The sequence below is a fragment of the Aedes albopictus genome, chromosome 3 (genome assembly GCF_035046485.1).
Source record: "Aedes albopictus strain Foshan chromosome 3, AalbF5, whole genome shotgun sequence".
In the NCBI taxonomy this organism is placed as follows: Eukaryota; Metazoa; Arthropoda; class Insecta; order Diptera; family Culicidae; genus Aedes; species Aedes albopictus.
The window spans coordinates 428676298-428693483 of NC_085138.1; the positions used below are offsets into that span (position 1 = coordinate 428676298).

Consider the following 17186-nt stretch of genomic DNA (forward strand, 5'->3'; position numbering starts at 1 on the left):
GTCTCCACCTGGGTTCTCTGTGCACGCGGGAAACGGTTAAGAAAAGATTCTACACTATACCTAGGTACGCCCGGCTTTCTAAGGCGGAATAAGTGCGTTGTTGGTCCGCCGCAGCCGGTCGCCCATCTAGGGCAGGCGAAGAACGAACTACAGAAGAAAAAAAAATGTATGTACATATTTGAGAGAGTTATCTGCTGCATGGAAACGGGTTCTAATTATCATAAAGCAAATATCGGCTATATATTGGCCCTCGCGGGCTAAATCTAGCGACAGTGGTTTATCGAGTGCGTTCAGTGTCTGAGGATCGTCCGGCGCGCGTTGACAGCGGTGTTCTAAGCGAGGATCGTTGAATCTTAGTTGGAGTTTTGGAAATTGGAGTGTTCGGTTAGTGAGTGATTAAAAGTAAATTGTTGGAAAGTGAATTCAGTTTATTTATAGAAGAAAATTGGCGAGTGATTCAAAGTTATCTGTTTAGGCTTGTGGAAGCCAAATTGACTCTTTTGGTTGCGCTTTTTCTTCGGGAGATGTGCCGCGTGCTTCGAAAATTGTGAAATCGATTGTTCATTCATAAGGGCCTAAAGAATATCGCTTCATTTTGGTTGAATCCTAAATACAATTTTACCATTTTTTGCAATATTATTGCGACTTTTTCGTAAAAATGCTATTTTTATTATTCTTTTTTAAGAATTCTAGCATATGTTTCTTTCCTATTTATGAAAATTCCATCGGCTGTTTCTGTCAGACGTTTGATACTTGAGAAATCGAACAATCTTGGTAACCGAATTCCTAAAATTTCATGATTCTATTTTAATAGGGGCAATATTGTTTGAGTCTCGGTGTAAGTTTTAGCGCGATATCAGTAAATCTATACTGACTCAAGGAAAATAATTACACTAGTTTACATCATTTTTGAACTCGGTAAGCTGATGATCGATTTTGGTGTAGAATCATGCCCTGAGTTCGAAAACGCGAAGGGAAAAAATACAGTAGAGCGGAAATTTTTTTCGACTTTTCATACAAGGTTGATGATATGAAATCGATTTTTGTTCTATTTTTTAAGCAAAGTCGCTTACTTCACACATCTCATTCTCCGTAATCAATACTCCGATTGAGCTGAACTTTTTACTGTAACTCGCATACATATGATATGTCAAATAAACGTTTTTTTTTCTTATTTAAAAAAATACATTTCTTCATATATTTTTGGAAATTTAAGGAGATCGCCTAAAACTCGCCAATGTCTTGAATTTCATCAATCTGACGCAAAACCTGCATTCAGATGATCGAGTGGTATAATATTCAGCTTTTTATTTATGGAAAAAGATTTAAAATTTGTTTAACAAAACGCAAGATATTTAAATTTTAGTTAATTCCATGTTTTAAAAAGTTGAAAAACTCAATATTGAGCTAAAACTCAAAAACTGTTCTACTTTTTGAAGCACGGTTTCGAAATCTGCGCTAAATTATACTTCAAAAATTTTGGTCATTGACAGAAGTTCACGACTTTCGTTTTATTTTGTAAACTAGTGTTATTTATGAGCCTTCAGTAAACTTTGCCTAGATTTCGTTAAAAGTTGGATTGGCGATGGCCCAGAAGAGTTTTTATAACATTTTGATCAAATTTTACAAATTTCATGAAACAATGTTCTTGAAGAGATTACAATTCTTGTCTTTATTTCACACAAATTTATCGTTAGATTTTGACAAATTCGTGGGCGATTTTATTAGAATATTTCAAAAGAAATCATCTTTTATTACAGAGGATGGCCTGGTAATCTGGATATAAAGTTTCTGTCAAAATGGAGCATCTAGTGGTTTTGAAATCATACATTGTTGTCCTGTTAACTGATATGTTTTTCTATTCCCTTTGAAGCGCTGGTAGTTATTCTCTTTGATTTATTTGTTTGCTTATATTGGGTAAGGTGGAGTAAGATGCCATTTTTTAACCTTTCATCGTTTTCAATTATACTTCAATGAAAATATTCATGACGCTTACGCATTTTCATCGATTTTTTTGCGATTTTAGAAGTTTGTTCGTAAAACGGAAGTGGTGCAAAAAGTACATCTGCCATACGGTAAGACAGAGGTTCCCAAACCTTTTGCTACCGCGGCGCCTTTTGACATTTTTAAAATCGTCGCGGCGCTCCAACAACTTTTTACAATGAATTTTAATAATTTTAACATCTTCATTTCAAAATTTCAAATATGAATCGTAAAAAAGCCTTCAATGTCATGCTTTCTTATTATTCAAAAAATTTGCAAAAGATTTGCAGAGCATGAAACAAATTTGTGGATAGCGTAGGCGTAAAAAACCATGCGCCTCCATATGTTTCCTAATTTCCTTGGAACACTTCGCTGATAATAAATTCACCAGAAAAAAAACTTAACTGCAAGCAAGAAAAACTGGAAGTTGCAAACTCATTTTGTTACTAAGGGACAGTTACCGATTGAGAATTCTGGAAGCTAGGGACTGTTCTCGGCTTGACAGTCGCAAATGCATTCACACAATCAGTTAGTCTTCTTCATCTGTTTCTTTGACGTGTATTACATCTTCTTCAGAGAATTAGAAGTTTCTAATAACTTTCGTTATGAGAAGCTTTGTGGAAGCATAATTCGTCCGTAGCAGTTATTCAAAAACGTTGGGATGAGTGTTGTGAGGAAAATGATAAAATTTCATAGGAAGATGTAATAATTATGAAGATATTTTCTTTGTGAAATTTCATCAACTGGTTTAAAAAAAATCAATAGTGTATTGAGAAAATTGTTCGTGTTTTAGCAATAAATGATCCGTGCGATTAAGTAATAGTACTTACCACCAATTTAAACCACACAAAAGTTCCATTCAACGTTTAATTTTGCTGCTGATGAATGCAGTATAAAATTGATAAAAACAAACTTACGTAGCACTATAACCGCGCGTTATGATTTGGTGGGCATAACAATTGAAAAAGGAACATCTATTCAAACTTAAACGCTTTTCTATATATATGCGAACGGGACGTCCGATTTGGATCGTCTTTGTTTTGTTTCGTCACTTTTCAACCAAAGAAAGGCTTCTGAGGCAAACACGTTGATGAATGGAGAGCCTTTGGAAATCGATTTTTCAGACGTTTTGCTCGGGGGACTGTGATTTAAATCGTAAAAAATGCAATATGCAAGACAAAGTTTGCCGGGGACAACTATAGTAGTTTATAAAAACATTATTCGATTTGGCCGCGTGATCTTGATGGTCTAGTGAATACTGCTTCTGATTCGTATGCAGAAGATCCTGGGTTCAACCCCTGGCCCGTCTTTTTTTCCTACTTTGAATATTTCTATGTACTTTCTCCTTGCCTCCTTTCTACATATACAACTCATATAGGGTATTGGTTCCCTTATTGAGCATGTGGCTCCCATTTTCATCCCACGAAAAACAAAGGATTGAAGCGCTGTTGTTTTGTTTCTTATTTTTGTATTTTTTGTTAGAAGTGAGCACCCATGAAAACAAAAAGAACGGAGTCAATCGGTGCCGTAATCGCTTGTTTTCGAATAGGATGAAAATGGGAGCATGAGATTACTGATGGCACACATACCCTATACCATGTATTTACATGTTCATAGCCATTGCTAGAACAGAAGAGAGTTGGAAAATGTGTTTCCTTTCCTTCCAACTTTCATAGCACAGTGTCAATCTATCATATAACGTTTACGAGTTATGTAATCAAGCGATCTGTGCCACCATTTTCTTCAGAGTAATATAAACACACTAATCTTCCACATTACGCCTGGCATCCACGCATCAATGTGTGAACCCTCTACCACCAATACCCTGACATCCGCATGAATTTTTGCATACGCAGAGGTCAGATGTGAATACAAACGATTGCAATCATCACTTCTTTACCCTTCCCTGACCTTCAACCTGACGTGGTAGGCGCCATTGTCGCTTAAAAATAGAAGGTCACCAACACTCACACACTGAAGATGCCTGCTAGTCCCTAGCAGATATATCATTGGTTCCTTGTGCGAGTGTAGCTGGTCTGGCGACACTGGAGTAGCATCCACGGGTGGTCAATCAAGCTCAAGCTCAAGCTCATAAAAATATTATTCGATTTGAATTTGAATGGCAAAGGATTTGACCAATCTGTTGATTGCACAATAATAGTCGTTTCAAAATTTTTGACTTGGGATGGACCACGGGGCTATTCATAAACCCCGTTGACCAAATTTTGGTCATCTCAGAACCCCTCCCCCCTTGTAGACTTTTGTTCATACAAACATTTTGAAATTTGTATGGAGCATAGACTTTGGCCAGAGCCCCCCCCCCCCCCCCGCTTTCCACAAAAGATCCATGTGGTTTATGAACGGCCTATGTATATGTAGATGTAGAAGGTGTGACGGAAATAGAACAGGCAAAAAAGTCATGGTCATTATCTGTAAAATGTTGTTCGGTGATATTTTCGGGTCTATCGATCGGAGGCACTTGTTCAGAGATTCATGTCAAGCGAACATTACTTATTGATATATTTGTGTTTTCATCTCGCATACTCCAAATAAACTTTTTCGAACTGAAGTTATTAGTTTTTGCTTTCCTTACTTCCTCTTCGAGTCAGGATTCCTGATTTCTACTTAGGATTCATCTTCTTCTACATTCGAAGACAGTCAGAAGCGAACGGCTGTCGCTTTAGTTAGTGTGTTTGCTTGTCAGCGACGACAACAAACTCCGGCGAACGGTCGGAAGCCACACTTGGAAATCACTCATTCGTCCACATTCGCATCGCAAGCGATCGAGCGGTAATGCGATTCGTGAGTGATACGAGTGATATTGTGCATACGATTTCTTGATGTTTTCTAAAAATGTTTATTATTTTCTTTGCTATTCTAGCATTTCAACAACAATACTCTAAAAATGAATGCATTACATGCAGAAATTCTCTTTTAGTTAATATAATAGCCGCTTCGATCGCTCACCAGCATTGTTAACCATTCGTCATTCATTCATTCGGTTGCGATCCAAACTGCGACGAACGGCAACGAATATCAATTTCAAACAACTTTAGCATGATGGGTGATGGGGTTGCGTGTTTGATCACGACAATCCGTTTGCTGCATCTTTCTCGATTCGCTTCAGCAAAGAGGAGTGAATATGAATGGAGTGAGGCGAATATACCGATCCTTGCTTCGAGCAGAGTTCATGTCACCCAAAAGTGCCAATTTCAGTTAACTATGATCATTAGCGGAGCCAGCTTTTTCTTTTGTCTTACTCACTCTCCCAAACATGCAAGCGAAAAAGCGAGATGAAAGAGGCGGCAAGCTGCCTCCTCTTCTGTTTTTCTCTTTCTCGTGTATGTTTAGGAGAGTGAGTAAGAAAAAAAAAAATGCTGGCTCCGCCAATGACTATGATAAAGTCATATGATGATCAAAACTAAGAAGTAAAATCCAAATGGAAAAAGCTAATAAAACTTCGGTTTGCAAAAAAAATATCTTGACTAGATGTCTTGTTCAGAAGTACTTCCTGGAGTGATAGTCTTTTACGAATTTTTTTCTTTTTTTATCATTACTTCAATGCAAAATTCTGTCAAAATTTTTACTGCAAATGCTTACTTAAGGTTATTTCTGAAACTTTCAAAGTTTTTCACTGTTGTTTTCCTCAAGAAGGTCTGAATCAGTTGAAAGCGTAATCTAATGTGATCGATATGAGAATTTTAGGAACAATCAATGTCACAAATATATTGATATTAGGAGAATTATTATAAGAAGGCACTGTAACATTCAATTCACAGATTGATGATTTTTTCACAACGATTCAATTGTTTCAAATAATTACGTACTTATTTTGGAATCGTGCTCCAAAAATGTGAGAGTGTAAAAATAGTTTTTGAATTTTTGTTGACAATCATGTTTTGCAACTTTAAGAATTTACATAACTTTAAATATTTATCATTTAAATCAACCGTTTTCAAATCTTTTAGCATTAATCTAAAGCTACAGAAATGTATGGAATGAGCATATTTAAGACTTTTTCGGCTTTATAGTTCATTGCCAATGATCGATAGAGCCATAAAAGTTTCAATTATAAATTAGATAAATGTAGAAATGAGCATGAGATGTATGAAAATAGAAGTCGAAAAAAAAATCTGCTAAAATACATTTTATTCCGTTGCGTTCTCAAACTTTTGACATGACTCTAAACTAAAAATGATCATCAGCTTACCGATTTAAACATGCTGTAACATATTTATTTGATGAATTCTACTTCAATGACGAGCCCTAGAAACCTCTCGTCAGGTCTTTTGGAATAATCTTATTTTTTCGCGAAACGTGATTTTATTATTATTACTATTTATTAACGACAGTTTACCATAATTGTGACATTCGTGTCATAGAAATGTGATGATAGTTTCAAAGATATTTCTTGATATTTATTTTTTAACGGGAATCTTAGAGACGTGACAATGAAGATTAGAATAACAACATATATTAAGTACTTATATGGTAGATTTACATTAGCGATAGTTCATTTCCATGCATTCAACGAGAGTTTAATTATATGATTAAGATATTTGTTACATATTTTTTTTAGATTTCAATGATAATTTAAAAAAATGAACTTTTGATGTGAGAATTTGAAGAAATTAAATCAGCTGGAAGATCATAATATGACCCATTTCATATTTAAATACTTGCATTACCTAGTTCATTGAAAATAAACTATATACGTTTTCTCGTTTAAATGCTAAAAATATTTGAACAAAATAAATAGAAACATTCACTATTTTTTTTTTAAGCCAATGGGTTATTCAACGCCAAGTGTGCACATCGCGTGTTATCGACTATCACGGATTTGGACCGAATTTTGATAGAATCTTTATTTAAATGGAACAAAAAATCTAATTTCTTGGTGCCGATCAACCCCTCGATTTTGTCAATACGAAAAAAACATCCTTTCTTTAAAAATTTGATGATATACTATTGCATATACACCTTTTTATATCTCTGGCCCTTTGAAAAACGTCGTTTCAGTAAATTAGGAAAAATATAATTGTATAGTGTTTAAAACATAAAATATTCTATTCGTTGGTAGGGAACGGTATAGTGTGGGTCTGGCAGTCAGCCTGTATAATCATGCAAAATCGCCAACCAGTAGTGGTACTACGGCAATGTGGTCAATGCAAAGACCACTTGATTTTATCGCGCATTATTCGCTTGCTTAAGGACGAACATACTGTTAATCAAAATATCCGCAATTGCTCTTTTGCTGAAATGATGATAATCTCAGATTTTACTCCATATTATGTACAGCATCCGCTCGATAAATGGGTTTGACGACCGTTCAGTTAGCGAGCGCCGCTTGATAACTGGACTGAGCTCCCGGAGCCCAGTGTTGCGAAACTCATGCTCACGAATAAAAAATACTCACTGACCTTACTCATTTGTGAGTAATGCTCACGCTGTGAGTTACTCGCGTATGAGTATACTCACGCGTGAGTAATGACGTCATACTCTCGCGTCAGTATTACTCACTTGTGAATAATACTCGCGCGAGAGTATGACGTCATTACTCACGCGTGAGTTACTCATTTTACTCACGGTGAGTTTAGTGAGTAAGTTATTTTTGTTGGTTTGAAATGATGTTTTCGTTTGTTCTGCACTGCAATGGTGATTATTTATATACTAGGTACAGTTTTCGAGGAAAGGTGGATCTGCTCGAGAGCTTTGGCACCATAGGCTAAAAACTCTTATTGTTTACCTACGCATGCAAAGTAATATCATTAATTAGGAAATCTCTATATTTCGCCACGCTTTGTTAAGGGTATTACTTTTTCGCATACGTCAGATCACTTTACGGTATTCAATAAATTGATTGATTTATCTTTATTTGAGAGACTTTCAGCCCTTGGCTGGTTCGTCTCTCTGTATTCAATAAAGATGTTTGGCATATATTTGCATACCTTCAAATAAAAAATTGTTGGGTCAATTACAGCATCTCCTAGCTCCAAACATTTAAAACCTGCATACATTTGATCGTTTTTTCCCATATGGCTAGTTTATATTACTGTGCAAAATTACTTGAGTAGGCAAGTAAGGAAAAAAGTTTTACACTGGTAACGCCTCCCTTGTTAATCTAAAAGAGCTGTAGTAGCTGTGTGGAAAAATAGTCCGTTCTATTATTCCGTAAGGAAAAGTAACGTTTTTCCTCATACTAAATACTTGATCAGTTTGTAATTTAAAATTTACAAAAATTAGTAAATGTACTTGAGTGCTCTACTTTCGAACATGAAACTTACACACTAAACGCATCCAGCAAAGCAAAAACCAGCAAAACGAATTGTTGATTTTTAAGCATTTTTTTGCAAGAATTCGTTACAACTTTGTGCCCTATTGCTGGATGTTTCATAAAAAAGTGCTTAGACTTGATAGAATTGGAACAAAACTTTATTGAAACTTATGGGTGACAAAAGGAACAAATTCTGAAGGAATCTCATGAGCTTTTTCAAGTCTTAGTTTTTTTTTTTCATATAAAGTTGGACCACCCTAATTATATGAGCCTCGGACCTAAAAAGAAAAAAAAACTGCCGAGCAAATTACTACCAGTAACATGGCCAGTAATCACACCCAGGTAACAAATAAGCAGCTAAAATGGCATTAATTCAGCACTATATGCATGCACCTTTACAGCAGGTCATTAAATGCTAGTCTGCTGCTATCAAACTGTCAAATCGGCTACCAATCGAGCACACCACACGATTCCGTAAAATTACTTTTTCTTAATTGCTATCTCTGCCAACCCCCTAAAGAAAGCGTTAGTTCTTGAAGCCGCCGCCTTTGGTGGGGTGTCACGGGCTCGTTTACGAAATTTCAGCCTGCCTTTCAATCTGCTACGTGCGGAAGCGAACTTCGTCGTACGAATTATCTTGCATTTGAGAAACGATCGTTTACACATTTGTTCAATGCGTTTAGTATTCTTTGTTAAATTTGCAAGACGCACATGCATGAATATACATGTCGTCCATTTAAAACAACGCTGAACTCAATTATATGTGAATGTCACGCCTGCACTAACAGAAAAAAAATCACTGTTTTCAGCTTAATGCAACCGCCCATTCAACAGTTGACAGCCACTATTCGCATCGTTCGGACGTACTTATAACTTCTCCCGTGCTTCGTATCGGTAAAATGAGTGGTGTTCGCAAAAACACTTTGGTGATTGATTTTGGTGTTCTTCCGTCGCGTCCAGATGTTGGGAAAGTCCAACAGTTTCTGGAACACGAAATCAAATTAAATCTCGTTGATGTTGAAAGTGTTCAATTCCACAACACCCGAAAATGTGTGTTTGTTGAAATGGTGGACATTAATACAGCGAAGCGCTATGAAAGCGCCCATAATATCAAGCGAGTTTTTGTTTGTAAGGGCAAGCCTTTCAAAATACCCGTCTATGTGGACAGCGAGGCAGTGAGTGTCCGAGTACACGATCTTCCCCCGTCCGTATCACACAAGACCGTCGCCGATTTTATGATGCGGTTTGGCGATGTGCTTTCAGTGCAAAGCGAACGTTGGAGGCATTATTTTTCGGGATTACCGAACGGAGTTCGAGTGTTGCAGATGCGGATCAAGCATCCCATTCCATCATATCTAACGATCGTCGATGAGATCTGTTTCGTGGAGCACCCGAACCAAATCCGGACTTGTAGGCGATGTTGCCGACCCGCACACCCGAGGCAGAAATGCGTAGAATCAACCATTCCCGAACGCACCAACAACACTTATCCAACCACATCACCATCATCACCAGCAGCAACAGCAGCGAGCGATGAGCAAAACACATGCGAGAATACGTTCAGTGAGGTTGATTTCCCGCCGCTTCAAATTGAATCCCAATCATTCCATTGTGCCCCTATCACGTTCAACGAGCCATCGAAATGTGTACTTGCCGAACACAATAGGCAACCCAATACCGTGCTTACGGTTTGTGCAGTGGAAGCAGAGAATCTAAACGACGCGATCGAGATCGTCGACGATGACGACGACGACGACGATGACGGTGACCACGACGATAACGGTGACGACGACGCGAACGACAGCTCATCTCCATGCGAGGCCTCTGATGGTACCAACAAGCGACGACTGTCAACGAAGCGTGGAGGGGAAAAAAAGAAAATTTGTGCTAGTCTGGGATCGCAGCAGAGTAGCTGTGATACCGTTGTTCCCAATGTAAATATAAGAGCAAATCGGCCCCGTTAAGCCCCCGGGCGTATGGGCCTGTAAAATAAACGAATAAACGAATTGAATAAAAAAAAAAAAACCGCCCATTCAAATCAGCACCACGTCCTGCACCAATTTTTTGGCTTCACGCCAGTTATATGAGGATGACAGCCATTTCAGGGGATTGATCTCTGTCTACAAGAGGTTTAAGTTCAAACAAAAGCCCTTACGTTGAGCTGTTGGGCTCAAAGGGGACCTCTTCAGGACCGCCCTTAACGGAGCGCTTAGAACTAGCAGTAAGTTACAATTCACTAGAATAAACAAAATAACAATAGAGTTATTGACAAGCAACCTTGTCTACTGATTCAAGCTAGGATTCCAAGCCTTAAGATAAATTTTAGATTACCGTATGAATATGAGTAAAGCATACTCGTGAGTGAGTATGTGCACGTCAATACACACGAGTGAGTGTGAGTTGTACAACAGCGCTTACTCAAATGTGAGTAATACTCACGGTGAGTTTAAGGTGTACTGCTCATACTCATGAGTGAGTTTGACTAGATGTGTGAGTACTCGCTCATTTCGCAACACTGCCGGAGCCTAGTAATTCTACATTATAGAGATGTGCGGAGGCAGCCATTGTGAGCCAATCGAGCAGAGAGAACTGTCAAAGTGTGAGCCAAATGAACATGTTTATCGTTTGTAGGAAGGCGATGAACGGTATTCAGTCGACAATAAACATATTACAAATATTTATTTTTATTATCGAGAATTTGATGGCATATGTAAATTTAGTAAGGAGATAATATTTATTTAGTTCTGCTTTCAAAAGCTTATGCTCATGAAGAAACTTTTGTTGCTGCTCTTCTCGAAAAAACTTTCATTGCTGCTGCTTGATTCACTTCTGCCGATTTTATTCGCGTTATTCTTTGCAATGCATTTCTGATTTCTTCGATTGCGCTGTTATCTTTTTCAAAATTTGGGAAAAAAAAAGTTCGAATATAATTAGCAAACGTAAACAAAACAACTTGGACCACAACAAAGTCACGCAAAAAGTTTGAACATCTAGCTTTGTGGCAAGTGTTGGAAGCTGTTGTAAACAAAACAAACAAGCGTTGCCGAATCGATATACTTATGTAACTTCCGCTCATCTCTATGTAGAGGATTTCTACCGGAGCCGAAGGCTATTGTTATATTTTATTTTGTTTACTGATTTGCAAAATGTGAGGTTAAATTTCGTTTCTTTTTGACAGCCAACTGCCTTTTAACTGGACTTTGGCCCAGTTATCGAGCGCCCAGTTAAAAAGCAGTCCAGTTAAACAGCAGTCAGTTATCGAGCGGATGCTGTACTAGCAACTCATTCTTGTGCATAATATGATGGTTCTTCAGCGATATCAGTAAGATGGAAATAAAAAAATCTATCTTGGAAATTGCGAGGTTAATTGTTAAAAGACAGCAATAATAACATCCTGTAATAGATTAATCGAACACGATTAAAACTGTCGCGATGCTCTCACCATGGAGGACCGATGCATAGTTTTTATGTGATCTCCTTGCACGTAGGGTAAATGTACTAATAGTGGTGCTATTAGTAGCTCCGTGCAGTAAAATAATAGAATAAAATAGATAAAACCACAATATAAAAAGTCTGAAATCGTTAATCGGTAATTTTTCACTTAAATTTGCTAGAAAAAAATGTAAAAACCATTGTTTATTTCAGTTTTTGCCAGTGGGGTGACACGGCTGTCAAACTCGGTACATCGCCGCTCCTCCCAACATCATTTTTGGTACGGCGTGTTTTGGTACCCACTTTCTGGTCGGTTTACCCTAACTTGCTCCTGCTTTTCAGGTGTGTGGCTCGTGTGTTGCTAGTGCTTGTTTCAGAAATTACACATTTCAAACGAAATCGTTGTTTTTGATGATTGTTTCTTTTTCCTTTTTCCTTTGCACGATATTATTTATAGCCCCAGTAAACCACACATCGTAATGGGAAGTGCATTCAAAATCGTATATCTCGCGGTCAGAAATCGAAATCGTAAAAACCGTTGAATCTTGTGATAAAAATGTCAAGCTCAATTGTATATAAATCGCTGCTGCGATTTGTTTTATAGTAAATTTGTTGTGTATAGAGAAAGTCATAAATAGCGCTAATTGAAGTCGTCACTGTTTGCCTACGCTTACAAATCATATATAATGTTAGTAAGGTTTGGTTGGGAATCGTAACGACTTAATGAATTTCGGCACCGCGACGAGGTGATTGGGTGGTGTTGGATGCAAAATTCATAAAGCATCCCACTTGCCTTGCTCATCACCGCCTGGCCGCTGATTATGATTTGGGACTGGAACATTCTGTTATTCGGGCAATCTTTGGGAGTGTTCATAGTTACCGAATGAAGACATTTGTCTCACAATTATTCCTATATGAGCAGTAATTTTTTCCCGCGACGACGACGACGACGAAACGTACACTCGATGCGGAACTAATGTTGTAAACAAAATATGTCGTAATGAATGCAAATCCAACTCGCTACGAGTTGTATTTAAATTGACAACTCATCATTAGGTATGCTATATATCAGTACAGCATTGCAATAAATGGAATCGCAATGACTTAGGAAAAAATGCAGCCCAATCCTCATATCAGCATTCATGTAGGAAGACTGGCAAAGGCATGTTTCATAGGTGGTTTAGAAAGCTTAAGTTTATATTGGCCAAAATTTGCGCTCTTCTCAAGGCAGATCAGTTAGTACAATGGTATGGGCTTAGACTCACAATATCGAGGTGCCGTGTTCTAGGCTAGGTGTCAACTTTTTTTATAGCTAATTTCGGACATCGTATTGCATATCAGCCGAAGTCGTATTTTATTCTTTCGATCGATTATTTGGGGCATCGTAATGATGATCATATGGAATCGCCAAATGTCGTCAGAAGTATGTATATGGCCTCCACTTTGGTACGTATATAGCAGTTTTGTGCAGTTTATACGATTAAAAAGGTTCTTATATAGTAGTGTATAACACAAATTATATATACCAAAATGTTTACTGGGGCAGCGAAGCAGTGTCGATGTTTCCAGCGCATTTTTTCCATGAATTAGGCAATCAAAACAAAAACATTGGACGCCATGTTGAATTGAATGCTGGGTAGATGATTCTGGCCTAAAGTGACCGGACGTCCCGCGTTTCGCGGGACAGTCCCGCATTTTGACCAAATGTCCCGCGACAAATTATGTCCCGCGAAATGTCCCGCGTTCGTCTGAAATCGTAAAAATGTCCCGCGTTTGAAAAAAAATTCAACAAGCATTCAAAATATTGTAGTAACTTCAAATTCCAAAGTTTAACTATTTTGACCGGTTTTGTACAAAGCACAAACCACATCAAACATATTAACGGAACTTTCAACATCAGAGTTCAAAAACTGAAAGATTTTGCGAGAAAGTACATGAAGATTCTGGGTTACAGTAAAGTTTGAACTGTTGAAAGCATTTTTTTTATCGAGCGATAGCAGTCCCAGCATTTTTTTTTATTTTCAAAGAAAAAATTCGAATATTTGGCAGCATCATTTTACAGTTGGGTGAAGAAAATAGAGAGTGACAAGAGTACAATTACAAAAATAGTAGACGAAACTGTCTCAAGTTCAAACTTCAGGGTAGAAAACTACTTTTATTACTATGTAAGTGCGCACTGCGTATAGTCAGATGAAAAATCTGGAGTGAAATCGTTGCCCGAAGTTAAAATCTTTCCAAGCCCAGTATAGTAAACTTTTATCGGAAATTTATTTTGACTGTGTTATTTTTTTTTTTTCAAATGGATGAATATCAAAACCTTCATTGACTGGCAGGCGGTTCAAACGAGTACGCTCATAAATTAAATTCATCCAATAAGTTATTCAATGTTGACAGAGAAGCATCCGAGCTACTTAACCCTACGTCTCCACTAGACAGAAATGTCTTGCCATTTTGCTGCCAGAAAGAGAAAACGCAACAGAAATGATCAACACCGCTGCTTTCTATGCAAACAGCGAGAGAACATTTCTGTTATGACACATCTGTCCAGCAAAATGGCAAGACATTTCTGTCTAGTGGAGACGTCGGGTAAGGAAAGTGGACGTCGCAATTGACGAAATTGGACAAGTAGAAGCTAGATTGGTTAACATTTTTAGGCACTTTGAGGATAATAATAACCTTGAAAAAATGTAGAGTTCACGTCATGCTTGTCAGGCAAAAATGCTGTAATAAACGATTTTTGTTTCAGTTGTGTACGAAGTTTGAACCACCTCAATTTTTATTTTGAAAGCCATTGATAGTTGAAATATTAAAACCATTTTTGACAGCTAGATTTAATTATCAGGTTTCTTTTGAAGACTGTTGAAAAATGTTTATGAGTTTGTCTCACTTCTGCAAAGCTCACAACGTAGAAAGATATGCTTGGTAGAAGAAATGAGTGCTTCGTATTCTACGAACAAAAAAAAAAACCCTACGTATTCGTTAACAAAAAAAAAAGATCATGATTTCACCTTACTATGCATCTTTCCAAATAAATGTCCCGCGTTGTAGCTCTGATCATCTGGTCACTTTATTCTGGCCCTTCGTCATCCCCCTGGTTTTTGCTAATAAAACACTTGCGCCAACTATAGGTACACGGTTCCTATTATGGAGGTAAAATTTAACATTGGTTCCTATAGTGGCGCATCCCATTGAATTCTTATGGGACCCACCACAATAGGAACACTACCACCACTATAGGTACAAGGAAGCAAAAACATTAAGGAAAATAATTATTTAAAATAGGTTTTTCGGCAAATCCTGAACACAAAACTGAATTAATGTTATTAATTAGGTATGATGCATCTATTAACAATGTCATTTGCAAGCTTTTTGGTCGAAATAGAGGTAAATTGTCACTACCACCACTATTGGTACTACCTCCACTAAGGGAGCTTTTACCCTAGTAAATTATTATATTTCAAATAAGTTTCAAACAGATTCAAAAAGTAAAGTAACTTCAACAACCATAAAAGAGCCAATTGATACCCCATTTCGTGGCACCAATGCCAATGTAACGAAGTTACTCATCCCTGTCCGATACATCACTTTCTCAAGAGCTCGTGCGAAACAAGTTCCTGTTTGAAAATAAGAAACCATACATCTAATACAGGCAAAGTGCAACTTTGCTCTTTTCCACCTTCTGCCTTACCGGTGTTGCTGCAGGGTGTATCCGTTACTACTGAATTGCTTCACCACGGAAAGCGCTACAACTTGCCGAACACTTGGGTGAGTAGGGAAAAGCGAGGTATATCTTACCGTCTAAGCAAACTTGGACATATAATTAAAATTAGGTTGATTTTTTCGCTATCTGGGTGATGATCCTTTATAATGATAAAGGTTGAAAGTGTTTTGCTCCGAGAGAGCGTATTACCCCAGGTTACCCTATCACTATTAACTTTTACAGTTTAAGTTTACCCTATCAATCTTTAAAAAATGGAAAGCTTTCTAAGAGACTGGGCCTAGTCGATACTGGCAGTGCATTAGTGTCGGTTCATGACTACTACTTTAAAAATCAGATTGACAAGTAAATCCTATTTCAAGCTAATTAACTATTTTTAAGATTTTTTAAGAAAAAAAAATTCAATAATTCTGTGGCAAAGTTTCAAAATGATTAAAACTCATGATTTTGACAACGCCAGCTCACCCTATTGGAGCATCGATTTCCCGTGGATAAATTGCATGATCCGTAGCCCTAACAAGCACTAGCGTGCGCAGGGTTCTTGCTTAGGGGGGGCACTATAATAATGGTGCAATATATGTATGACCATGGTGCAAAATAGAATTATGGCGTTACACGTAATATGCATCCCCAAGTAGGGGTTTCAACATGTTGTGGTGCTAACATCGCCAAGTACTTCATATTGGGATTCTGGAGAAGGCTTCGGATGGTGATGATTTCAAGGCAATGCGAAACTTTAATATGAAGTCATTATCTCGACTCTTATAAAATTTTATAAACGTATCAAATACAATGGAGAATATCGAGAAAATTATCAATTATAGATAAAAAATATTGTCGTTGTGAAAGAATTTTGATCCTGGACAATTAGTGATGCTAGAATTGGAGAATGTCAGAATTGCTAGATAGAACATTTTGATCGAAATCCTTGTTGCAATCTACAGAGATTCCTCCAGGATTTCTCCAAAGATTCGTGCATGAGTTCCTCCAGGAATTCCCCCAAAAAATCTTCCAATAATTCATTCAGAAATTCCTCCAGGAAGTCTCATATATTTCTACAGAAATTCTTAAAATTATTCCTCCAGGAATTCCTTCAGAAAATACTCCAGAAATTCTTCCAAAATTACCTCCAGGAATTCCTCCTGGAATTTCTTCTAGAAAAAAACCTCTAGGAATGTCTGCCAGAATTCTCCCAATATTTCCTCCAGGGATTCCTCTAGGAATTGCTCCACGGAATCCCCCAGAAAATCCTAAAGGAATTTCTGAAGAATCTCTTCCTGGAATTCCTTGAAAAATTCATCCAGGAGTTCCTTCAGAGAATTATCCAGGAAATTCTCAACGAATTTCTTCAGGAACTCCTTCAAGGACTCATCCATAAATTATTTCAAAAAATCCTTCTAAAATTCCTCCAGAAATTCCTTCAGAAATTTCTCGAAAAATAACGCCAGAAATTCCTACAGGAATTCCTCAAAAAAAATCCTCCAAGAATTCCTCATGAAATTCCTCCAGGGATTTCTCCAGAAAATCCTCTAGGAATTTCTGCCAGAATCTCCCAGAGAATCTTAAAAGAATGTCTCTCGGAACTCTTCTAAAAATTTCTCGAGGAATCTCTACAGGAAATCCTTCACAGATTCCTCCAGTAATTTCTCCAGGATTTTTTCCAGGATTTTTTTCAGAAATTCCTTCAGATATTCCTTTAGAAATTCCTCGAGGGGTTCTTTAGACATTTCTCCAGGAAGCGTCATATATTTCTCCTGAAATTCCTCAAATAAATCCTCC

At 37.4% G+C, this 17186-nt stretch overlaps 1 protein-coding gene across 6 annotated transcripts in view; it reads left to right on the plus strand.

Moving 5' to 3' along the window:
- Positions 1–239: 239 nt before the first annotated feature.
- The window catches only part of LOC109621451 (fibulin-1), a 106832-nt gene continuing 89885 nt past the window's right edge, over positions 240–17186 (plus strand). Inside the window, exon 1 of one of the 6 annotated variants that reach the window (XM_029875839.2) lies at positions 240–384. The gene's annotated coding sequence lies outside the window, so the exon portion shown is untranslated. Of the gene's footprint in view, positions 403–17186 lie in introns of all 6 variants that reach the window. The other 5 variants (XM_029875843.2, XM_062856474.1, XM_029875841.2 and 2 more) reach the window with 5 other exon arrangements.